The 19,818-nt window shown below is 37.8% G+C and overlaps 1 long non-coding RNA gene across 1 annotated transcript; it reads right to left on the bottom strand.

Moving 5' to 3' along the window:
* Positions 1-594: 594 nt before the first annotated feature.
* LOC143679255 (uncharacterized) lies at positions 595-1,464 on the bottom strand. Its single transcript, XR_013173613.1, has 3 exons — positions 1,365-1,464; positions 934-1,032; positions 595-846 (listed from the first exon to the last, which is right to left on the bottom strand). It is a non-coding gene; the product is annotated as an uncharacterized LOC143679255 (long non-coding RNA).
* Positions 1,465-19,818: the final 18,354 nt, after the last annotated feature.

Below are 19,818 nucleotides of genomic sequence, written 5' to 3'. Positions count from 1 at the left end.
TGCAGCCTATGGATATTAATGAGGAGTTCTAATCCTTAGGGTCCTTGTCTAGACTAGGTAAGCTTGTGGTGGTTTGAGTGGGGAAGGTGTTCTTTTTCTCATTTATTGAGCATTTAGGGTCTAAGCATTTACCCAGCATCTGCTAAGCGTCTGCTAAGCATTGCTCTAGGGTACAAAGATTAATACACTGTGGTTCTTGCCTTCAAGGGGCCTCTTGTCTTAGAGGGGAAGCACTCATGAAAAGAAATAAACAACAAATTTCCCAAGAGCCCACACAACAATGTCCTCTGCTCCTGTCCTGCAGCCAGAGGATGGGATTAAGGATCATGGCTCAGCTGACCCCCTGAGTGCTATTAAACTTGCGAGGTCCTTAGCCTGGCATTTCCTCCCTTTTACCATTCTTCAAGGCAATGTTCCCATTCCTTTTCCACTCTTCCAACACCTCCATTCACCCCTCGTTCTCAGCCGATAACCCCCTTCCAACTACTTGACTCCAATCTATCCAAGACTCTGCCGGCCCCAGTGGCCTCAGTATTTCCCCTCCCTCCTTCGTATACAGTGTGGGCTTTCACTTAACTTGAAAGACATGTTTTATTACTTAAATTTCTCTCAAAAATACACAAAGGGTTTAAATTAAGGGTAAAATTTGCCTTTTGAAGCCACAAAAAGTTTGGCCAAAATCAAAAACAATCGGTTGTGAGGCTTTCCCATCTGCTATCGGACTTGTGGGTCATATGTGAAGCCCTTTCGGGCGTGGATGTCATCATTCCCAGAGCCTCCTGGGTGCACCTTCTATCTCTCCGGGCAGGGTGAGCATGCCATGGTGTGGGCTGCAGACCTGTGAATCTAGGAAGTGGATCTGAATTAGGCTGGTGACCTTGAACAGAGTCCTAAGTTCCTGAGTCTCAGTAGATGAGGATGGCAACCACCTACCCCATGTCCCGAGGGCATACTGAATTTCTTGATGGCACGTGCCCCATCTAAAGAGCCTTTTTCTCATCAGTGGAGGCATAGGGAGGCCAACTGTTGTTGCTGTAACAAATTACCACCAACTTAATGGCTTAAGACAACACAAATATATTATCTTATAGTTCTATAGGTTAGAAGTCAGACATGGGCCTCACTGGGCTTAAAGTCAAGGTGTCCACCAGACTGCGTTCCTTTCTGGAGGCTCTAGGGGAGAACCATGTCCTTGCCTGGTCCAGTTTTAAGAGGCCACACATGTTCTGAGGCTCAAGGTCCCATTCCATCTTCAAATCCACATTACATCTTTCTGACCCTCCACCTGTAGTCACATCTCCCTCTCTCCACAGCCTGGAAAAATTCTCTGATTTTAAGGGCCCATATGATTACATTGGGCCCACCTGGATAATCCAGGTTAATCTTAACCTTCATCACATCCACAAAGTCCCTTTTGCCTTGTAAGGTGGCATCTCCATGGGTTCTGGGCATTAGAACATGAACATCTTTTGGTATGTGGGAGAGGAGGGGGCATTATTCTACCCTAATGGAAGTTCACATTATTACAACATAATGTGGTAAAACAGTGATAGCATGTTCCAGGGAGTTCACAATGTGTTTTCAAAAGGCAATAGTGTAGGATTGTCAATGAAGGAAGGCTGTGTCTAGCAGACACTGTCAGCATCTCATCATTTTACTACCAACTGCCAACATCTTTATCACTTTGCTGGAAGCTTTCTTTAGCAGGCAGAGTCTGCTCTACCTTTAAGCACTGCAAACTATGGGAGATGTAATACTGCCTGAGAACAGACGCTAACCAGCGGCTGATGGGATTGGATGTATAGCTATCCCACCTCCTTCACCCTTTGGTATAATTTTGAGGCACGTGTTGCACACTGGCTCCCCAACTTCCCTTGTTGGATTAAACCCAAGTTTCACAAAACGGGAACTTGCTTGCAGATATGCTCTTTGTTGGCTGTCTCCCCTTCCATGTCTCCTTTTCCTACCACCTCCCTGGTGTTCCTGGGTCACCTTCTAAATTAACTAATTGCACTGAATCCTTGATTTCGAGTCTGCTACTAGAGACACCTAAAGTAAGACAGTGTGTACCTGAAGAATTTTTCCATTAATTTTGTACCCTGAGACACAATTATAGTTGTCAAACACCAGCCATTTGAGAATTATACTATTAATGTGAATGCTTTGATTTTGCACGCACAAATACGTTTGAAAGCTTACTGCCTTCCAAATGAAGTTTCCAGATTTTATCGACGTATGTAGAGATATCCAGAAAGATTTTCTAATCACCTCAATATCTGAATCGATTAAATATTTTAACACCTGGGAAAAGAAAAAACAAACCTGACATGGACTAAAGAAAAGAATAATCAGCAATTGTTTCTAGTGATGTTTGGGGGAAAGACAAAAATAATGAGCATTTCATGTTTAAGCACACAAGGAGTAGATTATGGAATAATCAAATAAGAACAACTTTAGTAAATCTCACTAAAGCAAATATTCTCTTTCTTCCAAAAGGGAGGCAAAGAAAGAAAAACCCACATTCCTAAAAGGTCATAAATTTGCTAACCTGGGATATAGGTTTGCTGGCCCTTTATATTAGAGATTCATCGCTCCCACTGGGCTGGCCAGAGCTCTGTCTCTCACTGGTCTCCTAACATTCTGACTATTGGTGCCACAGCATCTCATAGAGAAGAAACTAACTAGTCCTCAGTTAGAAAGGGATCACTCTGAGCTGTGTTTTGGGGGGAAAAAAAGGAAAATTCAGCTGTTTCCAATTACAGATAAGAAGCTGTTTTAAAGAAAAATCAGAAATGTAATAGACTAAAATAGAAGTTCCTTAGGTATAGTCTAGAAAATATTGGTCCTGTGAGATTCAGAGTTCTATGCAGAATGGGCTTCTATGCTCAAATGAGTTCTAGAGTCTAAAATCTAAACACCAGGTTAAACAAAGTTCAATAGAATTCTTTATCGCAGAAGCTTCCACACTGTTTAATAAGCTAATGTGTTCATTCCAAGAAGGACATAAAGCATGCAACATTTCCCACAAGTATTTTCCATGGAAATCCCCACCTCACCCCCCCTTTTTGCAGGTGCGTGAATAGTACCAAAACCTCTATGGAATCCTCTTTGGGAAAAGGTGATAGCGCATGCCCAGTCAAACTTCAACTTTCTCAGCTCTTCTCTCACCTGCTCCAAAGACTGCAAAATGGAAAAGTGTTCTCGTTTTCTCAGATTCTGTTGCTGATAAATGAGTCACTTTTTAGAATGTGCTCATAAACATCTGGCTGTTAATATTTAATTTTTTTTGCAACTGTCTCACTTTTCTTTCAAGTGCAAAGCCTGGGATGTTAAAACCCATGACATCTGTGCATCTCCGCATTATATCATGACTGAAAGACATTCCTGCTCCCCCCACCCTGTTTCTCCCCTCCCTGCCATATAAGCCGAAAGGTTAGGAGTGGGAGGAGGAGAAAAGTTGGAGGAAGAATTTTTTAAAAATGAAGGAAGCTCATTTCTCTCACTGCATATCACCTATCATTGAATTGCACATCACCTACCTTTGGTTAAATGTGCTTGAGTAAACTTAAGAATTTCTCTTTAAGATGCAAAGTTTCATCTGGGCAGACGGCCGAGAAATACAGGACAAGTAGACCCAAAGAGTCAAGCCTGTCTCAGATTTTGCTGAGGAGTCTGCATCCTGGTGAGTACCTAGTTGCACATAAAAGATGAGGGGAGCTTCTCTCCTACCCAGAGTGAGGCATGCAATTGGAATATTTGTGGTCCCGAAGCAAGCAGGCAGGGAAAGGCATTTCATACAGTTGTAGTCACAAGCCAGAATGCAGAGGAGGGCTGTCAGTCCGCTCAATGGCCACTTTCCTCTTCCTGAAAACTCTGTTTATAATCTTTGGGAGAAGGAGATAAAAGGATGGAGCAAATGAAGGGTGTGTACATGTGTTTGTGTTTCTGAGCTGATAGGTACTTGAAATTGGAGATGGGGAGATTTATGAATTGAATTACAACAATCAAAAGCATAGTTCAAACTGTTAAACTTGGGGAAATCCTCCCTGCAATGAGAAAGCATATTTCTCCCCTCCTTGGGAGTTTGTTGGACGTATCAGAGCTAGCCGGGTAGGGCATGTATTGTTGAGGTTGCTATGGCTACTGCAGGAAGGAAGCTTCCTTCTAAAAATCTTACTGGCCCAAGAACAAGTCCAGGCCAGCTTATGTTACAAAAGCTCATGTGTCCTTTCTTATTCTAAAATTTTGTAATGATAATTACTAAGAGTCAAGAAAGGAAAAAAAGGATGGACGCTATCTGCTTGTGTTTCTCTTTTCTTTCTATTTAGCACCTTTTCTCACCTCAAGCTGTTTTTCCAAATACCTACATGCCTGCTGCTGAGTCTCTCCCAATTACAAAGCTGATGTCCATTTTCCAAAGTAGACCATTAAGAAACAAATATTTTTGGCAACTTGAATGTATAAGCTTCTAGGGATCTAAGTGAAATAGTTAAATTCTATGCATAATATTTAATTTCTTAAATTGTACCTATATCTTGGTTGCATAAAATTGGAAGGAAAATTACATATACTAGTATATTAATTGGGAAATATTACTTTATTCTATTCTGGCATCACACAAAAGAATCCAATTCAAATGTGTCCTGTGCTTCTTGGCTGTCAGTAATTTCACTATCACCAGAAACACTTTTTTTTTTTCTGTTTTTGCATATGAAGTCTACATGTAGCACTGACAGTTCAAGCTGCTACTTCCACTAACAAAATCAATGGGTCTGCTTGCAATCATTTGAAAGCCACTGGGAAGCAGTTATGAAGTAAAGCCATGACTGAGGATAAAATCACCGGAAAAAAAAAAAAAATAGAGCAAAGACTCAAGGCTCACGCAGGTGAAATAAGGAAGGACGACACTTCTTAATTTACTTTTAAGTTTTCCAAAACATGCTATCTTCTTGGCCACCTAAGATTGTATAACACAGCAACTTTAAAATCCAGATGAGATCCCTTCAAAGACCATTTTCTCAGAGGTCACACAAGGACCTATCTCTAGAATATTAGGAGAAGTTTTTTTTTTATCATTCATCATTTATGCTTGAATGATCTCTCTGATGAAGCCATTTACTGTAATGTCTTTTTAAACACGATGTTTAACAGCATGTTGAAATGATGAGGTTAAGCAACCCAAAGTAAAGATGATTTTATTACATTAAATTTCTTGGCTCCTTTTTAAAAATTTAAAACCCATTCTATTAGATGAGCTAACAATGGCAATAACTCAAACATTTCCTGAGCCCTATCACAGGTCTCATTTCCCGTGGGACGGTTCTAGAAGGTAGCACAGATTTCCGGAGCAGACAGAGTTGTGTAGAGGGCAACAGTACTGCTTTGTGGGCTGTGTGGAGGGAATTGTGTGGTTTCCACTCATTTGTGCATTAGTGTTGTCTAATTACCTGGTTACCAAACACAAACAGAAAATGGCCATCCCCTCCTATCCCCACAGGGAAGTCTCAAGGCAGAGATCTTAACAGCAGGCTATTGTTTCGAATTAGTAGTTCTCCACCCTGCCTGCACGTTAGAATCATCTGAGGAGTTTAAAAAAAAGAAGAAAACAAAACTCTACTTGATGCCCAGGCTTCCCCCCAGAAGAAATAAAATAAAAATCTCTGAAGATGGAGCCAGGGCATGGATAGTTTTGACAGTTCCCTAGGTGAATGTCATTTATAGCCAGAGCAAGGACCTGTGTTTTAGATTATGAAACATAACCCAAATGTCCCGGTATCTGGGAAATATTCACTGCCCTCTTCCAGGAGTCAGCACATTTTTCAAAAGTTCTGCTTATACCAAGGGCTGGTGGCACATGGAGTTAACCCTTTGGGCTTCTGTCCTTCCCCTGCCAAATCCTTGTCACCTGTCCATGTCATGCCCATGTAACCTGTCCACTCAGCACGTACCATGCTCTCCTGGACAAATAGTGCCACCCAGAGACAGCCACTGGGAATATCTCTACCGACCAGTACCAGCCAGCCCCCTCACAAGGGGGTGCAAAGGAGAGAAAAAGAATGGATCAAAAAAATAAATAAATAAACATGATGAAACAATGTCCATGCAAAAATTTCTAACAGTTGGTGAAAGACTCATATTTACAAATTAAAGAAATTCTATAAACTTTAATAAGGATAAATACAAAGAAAACCACACCCCTGTATATAAAAAAATAAATTTAAAGACAGATAGTTTGCAAGCAAGCCAGTGGAAAAACATATACCATGAGCAAAGTAAGTCTAAGAAAGCTGGAGTAGCTATATTAATATCAGTTGAAGTAGAGTTCAAAACAAAGGACACTTCACCAGCTAAAGAGAGACGTGTCACGATGATGAAGTAGCCAATTCATCAGAAAGACAGGGTCAGAAATGTGTGTGTGTCAAATAATGAACTTGAAAATACATGAAGCAAATATTGACAGGATGGCAGAAAGAAGGGGAGAATTAATGGACAATTCTACCATTGTAGTTGGAGATTTTAAAACCCTTGTATCAGACACTGATAGAACATTTGGACAAAAGAAAAAAAAAATCAGTAAAGACATAGAGGATAATACTCTCGACCACCTCCCCCTAACTGATATTTCTAGAGCACTTCATCAGACAACAGGACGACGTACATTCCTTTCAGGAGCACACGCTTACGAGACAGACCATATGCTTGGTCATAAAGCAAGTCACAGTGAATTAAACATTAATACACTTCTAAAGAATTCATTGATTGGAAAAGATGTCACTAGGATAGTCGAAAATATCAGAAACCGAATGATAGTGAAGACATATCTAAATTTGTGAAATCCACGTAGAAACATGTTTAAAGGGAAACGTATAGCTTTAAAGGTTTGTATTATACTAAAGAAGAATAATCTAAAATAGATAACCTAAAATTCTACTTCAAGACACTAGAAAAGAAAGGAGAGGGGGTAATAAACCCAGAGTAAATAGAAGAAAGGAAATAATACAGATAAAAGCAGAAATCAATGAAGTGAAAACCAGATAAACAATGGGGAAATTTGACAATGCTAAAAACTGGTTCTTAGGAACAACCAGAAAAATTAATAATCACCTAGCTAAATTGATCGAGAACAACAGAAAATGAAAGAGAACACAGAATTTTAATATCAGGAATAAAAGAGGAATTATCACTACAGACCCTATGCATATTAAATGATAAGAACAAATTTATGCCAAAAATTTAACAATTTAGACGAAGCGGACAAATCCCTTGAAAAACGAAACTTAATAAATCTGACATAATGTGCAACAGAAATTAGGATAGTTGTTATTAAAAACCATCTCACAAAGAAAAATTCAGGCTCAGCTGGTTTCACTGGAAAATTCTATCCAACTTTTAAGGGGGGGAAAACCCTCCAACCTTACACAAAATCTCAGAAGATAGAGAAGGAGAGATCATTTCATAATTTATTGCCTGAGACCAAGAAAACTTCAACAGAAAAGCCTGTCAAAGATTTTTAGAAAACTAACTTTCTAGACTAATATACCTTTTTTTATATAACTGTTATATAAAACAAAAATATTTAACAAAATATTAGCAAATTTAAAATATTAAAAGGATAATAAATTGTGACTAATGAGGGTATATCCCAGGAATGCAAACTATTTAATTCACCATGTTAACAAATTAAGGGGAAAACCCATATGATCAATTCAATAGAAGCAAGAAAACATTTCTCAAAATTCAATATCTGGGTGGTGCGGCGGTGGCTCAGTGGCAGAATTCTCAGCTGTCATGCCGGAGACCCGGGTTCGATTTCCAATGCCTATCCATGAGGAAATAAAGAAAAAAAAATCAATATCCATCTATGATAAAAACTCTCATCCAAGGAGGAATAGATGGGACCTTCTTCAATGCGATTAAAAAAAAATCACTGGAAAACCTATAACGAACCTCACAGTTAATGACGAAATAGTCATGGTCCCTTCTTATATCAGGAATAAGAAAAGCTGCCCTCTCTCACAATTCCTATTGGAGGTCCTCGCTGGGGAAATAAGAAATACACCATGGAATGGGATAAAAGGCATGAAAATTGGAAAAGCAGAAGTAACACCACCTCTACGTAGAGATGACATGAACGCTTAAGCAGAAAAGCCTAAGGAATCTGAAAAATGGTTACTACAACTAATATTAATTTAGCAAGTTTGCAGAATAAAAGGGTAAATTTCAAAAATCCATAGTATTTTCTCTCAAATTAGCACATACATTCCGAAAATGACACAAAATCCATTCAACTTGCAGGAGTGTCAAAAAAAGACAAAATATTTAAGAATAAATTTGACAAAAGAGCTGTGAGACTGACATACTAAAACCATAAAACACTGCTTAGAGAAACTGAATAAGGCCTAAATAAGTGGAGAATTATACCAAGTTTGTGGAGATTCAAAATTAAGTTGTGATTCTCCCCAATGTAATCTATCATTCAAGGCAACCCCGTCATAATTCCAGTAAGCTTTGATGTAGAAAATGACAAACCTAGTCCACAATTTATGTGGAAATACAAAGTACCCAGAATGTCCCAAACGATCTTGAAAATGAAGGAAGAAATTGGAGAACTTACACTACTTTACTTCAAGACTCGACATAAAGCTACAGTGAAAGTGGCATAAGGATTGACAACTAGATCAATGGATAATAGCCATTAATCCTGAAAACAACTAATTTTGAATAAGAATAAGAAAACTTAATACTGTTACAGTAATGCTACTGTAATCCCAAGAAAGAAGACAGATATTGAAAACATTTGAGAAGCTTATTTATAAAAACTTTGTTCACATAAAGCTTTAGTGTTACATTAATACTTTTGAAATAAGTTTAATCCTTAAAACAAAAACTTCATAAAAACATGAAAAAGGTTAAATTATTTATTGTTAATAAAGTTTTCAAAACAATTTTGTTTTTTATAAAAATTAATCTGAGATAGTCTAAAATTTAAGCATAAAAGCTTGGTGTTTTTTGAAATAAACATAGGAGATATCTTCATGATTTGGGAATAGGCAAAGATTTTCTTAGGTAAGCAAACAAAGCAATAACCAATAAAGAAAAAAATTGATAAATAAGACTTCATCAAAGTTAAAATTTATATTCATTGAAAGACACCATTTTAAAATGAATATATTGGCATGCTACAGATTTATATATGTATAGTATATATACAACTGTAAATATTTTCAACTGTATATATGAGAAAGGACTGGTAACTAGGATGTATACCTGTCTCTTATTATGATAAAAAAGACAAGCAATCCAATAAAAATGAGTAAAGGATTTGAAGAGATAAAGGAAGATATCTGACAAGCCAAGAAGCACAAGAAAACATCATTAGATTGTTAAGGAAATTGAAATTAAAGCCATAATGAAATACCCCTAAACACTGAGTAGGAAGACTCAAATTTTAAATAACTGAAAATGTTGGCAAAGATCTGGAACAGCCAGATCTCTCATATACCGGTGATGAGAGGGTAAAACGTTACAACCATTTGGAATAGAGGTCTTGCAGGAATGAAAATAAAATCCACAAATAGATTTGTACTTGAAGTTTAATAGCAACTTTAACCATAATAGCCCCAAACAGCCCAAGTATCAATCAATAGGAGAATGGATAAACATACTGTAGTTCACTCATATGATGGAATACTACTAAGCAATTAAGAAAGAAAAACTACAGCTAAATGCAACAACTTGTTTGAAGCTGAAACATGTTCTGCTCAGAGTAAGAAGCCATACATGAAAGAGTACATTTTCTATGATTCCATTTATATAACATTCTGGAATAGGCAAAACTAATCTGTTGTGAAAAAACCATCAAGAGTGGTTTCCTCTTGAGGATAAGGGATTGCCTGAAAAGAGTCAAGAGGGAACTTGAGATAATGGTAATTTGCTGTAACTTAATAGAGGTTTGGGCTACACAGTGTGTGCTTTTGTCAAAACTCATCCGATGGTGCACTTAGAATTTATGCATTTCATACCATGCAGATTTTACCTCTAAAAATAGCCTTAAACAAATATTAAACTACTGTAAATAAATAATAGCTCCAGTTAATGATATACATACTGAAATATTTAGGGGGCAATGTATTCAGGAATGCATCTGACTTTGACCTAATATCCAAGAAATTGATTGATGCATGTATGGAGGGGTTGATAGATGGATAGATATATGATAAAGAAATGTAACATGTTGATTGTAGAATCTGGACGGTGGGTTTCCACTGCAAAATTATTTCAACTTTTCTATATGTTTGGGATTTTTCTTATAATAAAATGTTGGAAAAACCTCAACAATAACCACTGCAATCATTTAGAGCCTAAACCCACAAAAGATTATTAGGGTGCAGAGTATTTTATCACTGACATTGTTTAGAATTGCCAGCACATGCTGATAATAAAAAGCAGATCAACCTTCGGGCAGTTTTATTATTATTTTTTTAAATGCTCAACAGCAATGCGCCCCCTTATAGCCTGCACTCAGGGTGGGCCTCCTTCTACTCTGCTTATGGTACCTAGGGAGTGTCTCGAAGCTGGAAAAGTATAATGACAAGAATCAAAGCCAGATCTGCCTGATTCCAGTACTTCTACCATACCAATAAAGCCTTTCCACATTATCCTACTAGCTATGCTGTGGTTTATACAAAGCTGAAAATGACATCATTCTTGCCTACAAGGAGAGCATAATGTTTTGGAGTCCCATATCATTTGCCTCTAATACAAGGTGAGCTTACAGATTTTCACAGAATACGCTGTTGGAAAATGCAAGGGCTTCTTGGAAGTGGTATCTAGGGTGTACTTTGCTACCCTGCTTGAACTTTTCAGTGGTTTCCAACCATTCTTAAACTCAAGTCTAAAATGCTTAACATGGCCTGCAAGGTCCCACGTGAACTTCCTCTACCCTCAATTTGGGCAACTTTCAGAGGCCATCCCTCCAAAAATAATGCAAACTCATATAAACACATGCACACACATGACTCCAGCCACACAGGCTTTCTCTCTGTCCTCCTTATCATGTCCCTTCCCGCCCCATGGCTTTACTCAGGCAGTACCCTCTTCCTGAAATGCTCTTTCCTTATTTCCTGCACTCCTCCCCAGTTCATCTTGCCCAATCCTCCTAATTTTTCACGGCTCAGGTAAAACATTGATTTCTCAGTAAAGCCTTCCTTGACTTCTCCAGCTGGTCTCCTCATCATCTTTCACTTTTTGGGACCCAGGGCGCAATTGTTGAGTAAATTGAATTGAATGACTCCTTAGATGATTCCGTGAATGAATGTAGGGCCGGATTTTAACATCCTGTTATATGGTGGAGGGGAAGACGATCCAGAGAGAGGCAGTTGCTTGAGCCAAAACCCAGAAAGATGAAGAATGAGAAGAGATACAAACGTATGGATGTTAGATATTCCTAAGGCTATTTTTTAAAGTGGAATTTTAAAAATAAACTCTCTAGAGGTTCTTGTTCTTGTCCTGGCCAGGGGCCAGATACGAATTGCATTTTGTAAGAAACAGGTGGATTAGAGGAACTTGGGAGAGTCTGCAAAGTTCTTACCAGCCACGTCTCTAATTAGAGTTTCTAGGGAGTGATTCTTTTCTACTCTATCTCACAAGTCCAAAGAGACCAAAACTAGGATATGGTCAGATCCCTGGGAATTCCCAGTTTCTCATTACTGTAATCCAATCCTACCAAAACTATTTTGACCCAAAGCTTAGATACATAGCAATAACTAGACTCCCTTTTCAGGGCATTGAAGTTGCCCAAAGAAGTGATTCCAGATGCCCCAAATTTCTTACTAAATTAGCAACTGATTAATGGTAATCCACGTAGAAGGAGAATAGAGAGGCAATCTCTCCCTTGTTATTGAGACCACAAACTAGCTTGTTGATTTCTGCTTTATGGCCTTAGTCATGACAGAACTTGGAGGTGTGTTCAGCAATTTAAATATTTCTGAAAGAGCTTGAAAATCTACGAAGAATTTCATTCCCAAAGGAGGTGTTTACACATTTTTTCCTGTACTATTTAGTCTTCCATTTATTGATCCCTTGGTACATTCCACTGTAATAATGCGCAAATAGGAAAAGGATGGAAGCTAAAATAATACCCACAACAACCCCAAATCATAATAATGTAACAGTAAACCACACTCTCTACATCTGGAGTCCTGGAGGCAACCTCCTAATGAAAGAAATCAAGATGTCATTATAAATATATGTCCGTATAAAGATTTACAAACCACTAACTTATTTCTCTCAATCTTCTTGGGGTTTCTCTGTGACTAACTCTGAATTCCAATTTCCTGGTGTGTGTAAAATTAGGGTAGTAGACTAATGAAGCTCCATCTACTCCCATGACAGACAGTATAGACATTGCTAATTGCTCACAGAATCCTACCATGCAGTCACTACCAATCAAATGGAGATTACACATGAGTTGAAATCTCTGTGTTCCTAGGAGAGAAGCATTAGGAGATTCTGAAATCTCCGGTCCTAAATCATGCCTATAAAAAGCAGTGGTCCCAAATGCAGAAACACATGAATTTACAGACTTTCCACTCAGGAATGTTCATGGATAAAACAAGTGAATCAGAACAAATATTCATTAGCTCTGTTGAGAACCTTTGCAGAATTTCTGTTATCTTGTGAATAAATGTATTTCTACAACATTTTTGAATCTTATCTGCTTGTAAGTGGACACTTTTCTGTGCATTATGTTTTTCCTTCCCATTTTCCTTCACGGTCCTCAAAGCTTCTTGAAGTCAGAGAAATACTCAGAATAGCCTTCCCTCTGCACCCTGGGCACCAGTCGTCCTAACTACCTGCTCTTCTTCAGAATCTCTTTCAGGAAAGATCTAGAAAAGTCTGCCAAGCTCAGGGATAGATGGTGGTTAAAGTCTACATAAACTGATCCCAATACATTCATGCTGTATTAGGGACAAGGTTCCAGACCAAAGGAATGCATTTCCAGATGTAGAATTATTTTATTCTCCAATTAGAAGAGTAAGAAAGTTATTTATAAGAAGCACCAAGGAGGTAGGGCCTTCTCAGTCCCTCTAAGTTGCCCTCTGAAGGTGGCTGCCCTCCTCCTCCTCCTCAAATGCCAGTTTCATTTCCACCTAAATGTGTTCTTTAAAATACCTGAAACATGTTTTCTGAAGATATCCCTTATGAACCATTTGTATCAGGAAGCAATGGTTGTATGGGAAATAATAGGTTATTGGGCTCTACACCAGGCCTCAGAATCAGACCTTCTTTAGGATTAGTCCTAGGAATGTGCATGTCCTCTATTCCCGCCTCTCCGCAGGGAATTCTTACACACAAACTTGAGCACAACTGTGTTAAAGCAAAGACTCAGCAAATCTGTCCGCATAAACATTTACACTTTTCCTGTTTTACTGCTTCTTTCCCAGCAAGTTTATAATCTGCCTGTGAACAAAAACTACTGCCCCTACTTTTGAGAATTGTGAAAGTAATTAACAGCACTGAATTATATATTTGAACATCATTTAAAGGGGAAATTTTAGTTGTATTTTTGTTACTAGAATAAAAATTTAAAAATACACATAGTACTCTATCACAGAAACAATGAACCCTAATGAAAACTATGTACTACAGTTAATAGTATAATTACAATAATTTTCTTTCATCAAGTGTAACGAAGTTTCTACACTAATACAGGGTGTTGATATTAGGGTGGTATATAAGAGCTCTGCATTTTCTGCATGATTTATCTGTAAACTGGCAACTCCTCTAATAAAAAAGTTATATTAAAAATAATTTTTTTAGAAAAGAATTCCCTATATCCTCTCTTACCTTACATTTTCATTGATCTTACATTTCAAGCAGTGCTTTCCTAATTAATATCATAAAAGAAATAGCATGGCCTTATTTGAGACTGTGAATATTCAATGAAGTGGACACTGAAAAGATATTTAAATTATGTATGAATTAAGCAAGCATCTAAAACCAAAGTAACTTATTGTTCTTTGTTCATTTTACAAACTTTTCTTCTAGTGTGTGTGTGGGACAGCCAAATGTACAGTACATGCAAATGGTCAAGCACAGTATTCTCTTCAGTTCGTGTTCTAGTTTGCTAGCTGTGGAATGCGATATACCAGAAACAGGATGGCTTTTTAAAAGGGGAGTTTATCAAGTTGTAAGTTTACAGTTCTAAAGCTGTCAAAATGTCCAAATTGAAGCAAGGATAAAGAAATATCCAATCTAAGGCATCCTGGGAAAGATACCTTGGTTCAAGAAGGTCGATGATGTTCAGGGTTTCTCTGTCAACTGGAAAGGCACATGGCGAAGAACATGGGGATGTCTGCTAGCTTTCTCTCCAGGCTTCTTGTTTCATGAAGCTCCTCTGGGGGCATTTACCTTCTCCAAAGGTCTCAATCTGCATGGGCTCTCGTGGTACTCATGGTTCTTGTGGCTCTCTCCAAAATGCTTCTTCTTTTAAAGGATTCCAGTCAACTAATCAAGAGCTGCCTGGAATGGGTAGAGTCACAACTCCCTCTAATCAAATGTTGGCACCCACAGTTGGGCGAGTTGAATCTCTGTGGTGATAATCTAATCAAGCTTCCAACCTATTGTATTGAATAGGGATTAAAAGAAACGGTTGTCTCCACAAGATGGGACAGGATTAAAACCTGGCTTTTCTATCAAACTGGCACACTGTATTACTGTGATTATTTATTTTATTACCAGTTTGCACTAAAATTCTTTTCTCCAAAATTGGAAACCAGGATCTCACATATAGAAATTTTCTTTCCACACAGCTTCATAAGTACACCCAACTCAATTAAGTTTATTTAAGCTGTATTTACTTTGATCTAAAATGTTCAAAGAAATTTACTTAATATTATTTAAAATTTATTTCATTTCTTTTCTTTGAATCTCCATATTAAATAATGCTTTCCCCTTTGTGGGATTCATAAGGAAGGTAAGGTGCAAGGGTTTTATAAAGTTTTGTAGCAACAGGAATATACACATACATTGATATATTTAGGTACTCTGAAAAAAGAAATGCAATCAATGAACCAATAAAAGCAAGATGAAAATTATTTACCTTTTTTGTATGTAAGAGCACTTGCTGGAAAGTCTGGTTGTTCTGTGTGAAATTAAAGACAATTTGGCCCTTGTTTTTATTTTTCTCATTTATTTATTTATTTCTACAATGCTCATACTTTGAGTGTAAGGTCTAGGAAACTGCCTCCTATTATTAGATTTACGAGATATTTCTCTACATTTTCTTCTAAAAGTTTCATAGTCTTATATCTAATGTTTAAGTCTTTGATCCATTTTGCATTAATTTTTGTATAGGGTGTGAGATATGGATCCTCTTTCATTCTTTTGAATGTGATATCCAGTTCTCTAGGCATCATTTATTGAAGAGATTGTTCTGTCCCAGTTGAGTTGGTTTGACTGCCTTATCAAAGATCAATTGTCCATAGATGAGAGGGCCTATATCTGAACATTCTATTTGAGTTCATTGGTCAGTATATCTATCTTTATGCCAATACCATGCTGTTTTGACCACTGTAGCTTCATAATACGCCTTAAAATCAGGTAGCATGAGGCCTCCAACTGCATTTTTCTTTCTCAGGACATTTTTAGCTATTCGGGGCACCCTGCCCTTCCAGATAAATTTGGTTATTGGTTTTTCTATTTCTGAAAAGTAAGTTTTTGGGATTTTAATTGGTATTGCATTGAATCTGTAAATCAATTTAAGTAGAATTGACATCTTAACTATATTTAGTCTTCCAATCCATGAACACGGTATGCCCTTCCATTTATTTAAGTCTTCTGTGATTTCTTTTAATAATTTCTTGTAGTTTTCTTTATATAGGTCTTTTATATTTGGGAAAATTTATTCCTAAATATTTTATTCTTTTGGTTGCAATTGTAAATGAAATTTTTTTCTTGATTTCTCCCTCTGATTGTTCCTTACTAGTGTATAGAAACACTACAGATTTTTGAGTTTTGATCTTGTAACCTGCCACTTTGCTGTACTCATTTATTAGCTCTCGTAGTTTTGCTGTGGATTTTTCAGGGTTTTTGATGTATGGTATGATATTATCTGCAAACAGTGAGAGTTTTACTTCTTCCTTTCCAATTTTGATGCCTTGTATTTCTTTTTCTTGTCTAACTGCTCTGGCTAAAATTTCCAACACAATGTTGAATAACAATGGTGATAGTGGACATCCTTGTCTTGTTCCTGATCTTAGGTGGAAAGTTTTCAGTTTTTCCCCATTGAGAATGATGTTAGCTGTGGGTTTTTCATATATTACCTTTACCATGTTGAGGAAGTTCCCTTCTATTCTTATCCTTTGAAGTGTTTTCAACAGGAAAAGATGTTGAATTTTGTCAAATGCCTTTTCTGCCTCAATCAAGATGATCGTTTGGCTTTTCTGCTTTGATTTGTTGATATGGTGTATTACATTAATTGATTTTCTGCTGATTTTTATTTTTTAAGTGAAAAAAACTTCAAGATGACTCAAATAATCAACTCGGGTTCTTTAAAGATAAGACAACACATTCCACCATGCCCCAGAAGTGCATATTACTTAGAGAGAGGAAAACTCTTTTAAACCTAGCACACATAGCCATATTCAGGGTTCACAGCCTATGGCTGGTATTCAGTGTGGTTTGCTGCCTGTTTCCTTATGTGGGTGAAGACTAAAGAAGTACACGCAACCCCAAGCCATGGAGATGAAGCATCCATCACTGTTCAGGTGGATGGATGATCAACTGTATTATTGGTCTGTGGGGATAAGGGGTCAGCAAACTTTCTATAAAGGGACAGAGAGTAACTAATTTAGGTTTTATGGGTGTGATAGGCTCAGGTGTCAACGTGGCCAGGTTGATGGTACCCTGTTGTTCTGTTGCTGTGGACTTGAATCATCAGCATGTGAAATTCACCTATGGCTAATTACACATGCAGTCAGCTAAGAAGTGCCTTCCCCAACAAGTGAGTGTAAAAGGAGATCTCAGAAGATAGAGTAAAGGCTTAGCACAGAACATCACAAGTAGCTCAGAGTTCAGCAGCTCAGACACAGATGTTTGGAGACACAAAAAGAAAGAGCTCTGGGGAAAGCCACTTGATCCCTGAAGCCTAGGGGAAGGCCAGCAGATATCACCATGTACTTTCCCAAATTAGTAAATTTGTAACGGAATAAATCCCCTTTATAAAAGCCACTCCATTTCTAGTGTATTGCATCCTGTCAGCCTCAGCAAACTACCACAGTGGGTCATACGATCTCTGTTGCAGCAACTCATGTGTGCTACTGTAGCACAAAAGCAGCTATAGACAACACATCAGTGAATGAGTCCCAATAAAACTAGAAGCAAAATTAGGCAGCCCAGGGGCTGAAGTTTGCAGGCCTCAGGTAGGGACTATGAAACCCTTCTCAGGGTTGAGAAAGAACTCAGGCACTGGTGAATCCTGTTTGGGAGTTCACAGTTGTCCTGGAAGCATCCCTCCTTATTTGTCAGTCCCCGTAATGGGTGGCATGAGGGACCTTACATAAAGGAATACAGAGGGACTGACTCCATTGTTTTTCATAGTGTCTTATTCTTTCTTTCCTTTTAAATATTTCTGTGGTTAAATCATCAATAAAAACTGTTTTTTAAAAAAAAGGAAAGGAGAAAAGAAAGGAAGAGAAGGAGTGCACCAATTTGAAAGTGTCATGTACCCCAGGAATGCCATTTTTAATCCCGATCCAGTCTTGTAAAACCAGCTGTTTCTTTAATCCTGATTCAAGAGTGTAGGGTGGAGACTCTTTATTAGATTATCTCCATAGAGATGAGGCTCACCCCATTGTGGGTGTGATCTTTTTACAAGATAGAGATGTGATCCTGCCCATTCAGGGTAGCTCTTGATCAGTTTACCAGAGTCCTTTAAAAGGGAAAATATTTTGAAGTAACCCCAGATGCAGACACAGACATTTGGAAATGCAGATGCAGACGCTTGGAGAACAGTTGTTTCAGAGCTGACAGAGCCAACACAAGACCTAGATGTTTAGAGATGTGAGGACCAGCAGAAGTGAAGGCCCACAGATGCAAAGTGAGGAACCCCCACAGGAAACAGAGAACTGAAAGCAATGGACCCCAGGAGCAAGAGACCAACAGATGCCAGCCATGTGCCTTCCAAGCTGACAGAGGTGTTCCAGATGGTATCAGCTTTTCTTCAGTGAAGGTAACCTCTTGTTGGTGCCTTAGTTTGGACATTTTCTTGGCACTAGAGCTGTAAACTTATAACTTATTAAATTCCCTTTGTAAAAGCCAGTCCATTTCTGGTATATTGCATTCCACCAGCATTAGCAAACTAATACAAGGAGGGAAGAAGGGAAGGGAAGAAGGAAGGAAGGTTGGAGGGAATGAAGGGAGACAATCCAAGGAAATGGAGAGATTCTAATAGACAGGCATTTCTGAAAAGAAAAATGTTGAAACTTTTAATACAGTGTAGGTACTAGTAAATAGAAGGTACTGGAATAAACGAGGTTTTGAGCAATAACTCAAATATGACTATAGTTTTAGGTAAGTGAAGAACAAAGGAGGAATCTCATGGATTTTATGTCCTTTCTAGGATGCTGTATCTGGGTCTGTTCATTTTTTCTGTTTATCAAATGTTTCTCAAAAACTGTGCTAGTTGCTGGGGTCAAAAAATGAACAAGGTATCTCACTTTTTTTTATTGTATATTTTTTCTTTATTAAAGAAGTTGTGGGTTTATAGAACAATCATGTTAAAATAGAGAATTCCCATACATCACCCACCATCTACATCTTGCATTGGTGTGGAAAAATAGTTACCATTGATGAAAGCACATTTTAATAATTGTACTAGTAACAACAGTCCATAGTTTAACTAAAGGGTCACTGCATAGTGCAGTTCCATACATTTTTAAATAATTTTATTCTGTTACCATATGTACAATCTAACTTTACCTCTTTTAATCATATTCAACTATATATTTCAGTGCTGTTAATTGTGTTCACAATGTTCTGTTACCATCACCACCTCCACTATGAAATACTTCCATCATTCCAAATAGGAATCCTGGGCAATTTAAGCCTCAATTTCCCATTCCATATACCTACTTCATCCTATGGTAACCTATACTCTAGAGTCTGACTCTATGAATTTGTGTATCAATCAGGGCTAGCTAAAGAGACAGAACCAACAGGAGATATCTGTAAATATGAGATTTTATAAAAGTGTCTCATGCAACTGATGGAATGAACAAGTCCAAATTCCATAGGACAGGCTGCAAGCTTACAACTCCAGTGAAGGTCATTGATGAACGCTCCAGGAGAAGCTGGCTTGCTGGAGAAGAAGTGAAAGTTCACTCTTCTTCATTGAAAGTCTTCAACTGATTGGATTAAATTCAGCTGATTGGTTTTTGTCATTGTGTAAGACACTCCCTTAGTTGATGAAGGAAGTAATCAGCCACGGATGCAATCAACTGACTGATGATTTAATAAACCTGGTTTATTAACAAGTCAAAAAATGTCCTTGCAGAAATGGTTAGGCCAGTGCTTCATTGACCAGACAACTGGGCGCCATTACCTGGCCAAGTTGACACATGAACCTAACCATCAGAGTCCATCCTTGTCAACATGGAAGCTATTTATATCACCTTAAACCATACTTAATCTCTAAATAGAACACATTAACAGACATATCTTTTGTCTAACAATATTGAATTGTCCTGTGTTCAGACTTATTCTCTCCAGAATAGGGTACAAGTACCCTATTCTGGTACTTAAACTTGACATCCTATA

Source organism: Tamandua tetradactyla, chromosome 4 (assembly GCF_023851605.1).
Source record: "Tamandua tetradactyla isolate mTamTet1 chromosome 4, mTamTet1.pri, whole genome shotgun sequence".
Taxonomy (NCBI): Eukaryota; Metazoa; Chordata; class Mammalia; order Pilosa; family Myrmecophagidae; genus Tamandua; species Tamandua tetradactyla.
This window is presented reverse-complemented; position numbering and strand designations above follow the sequence as displayed.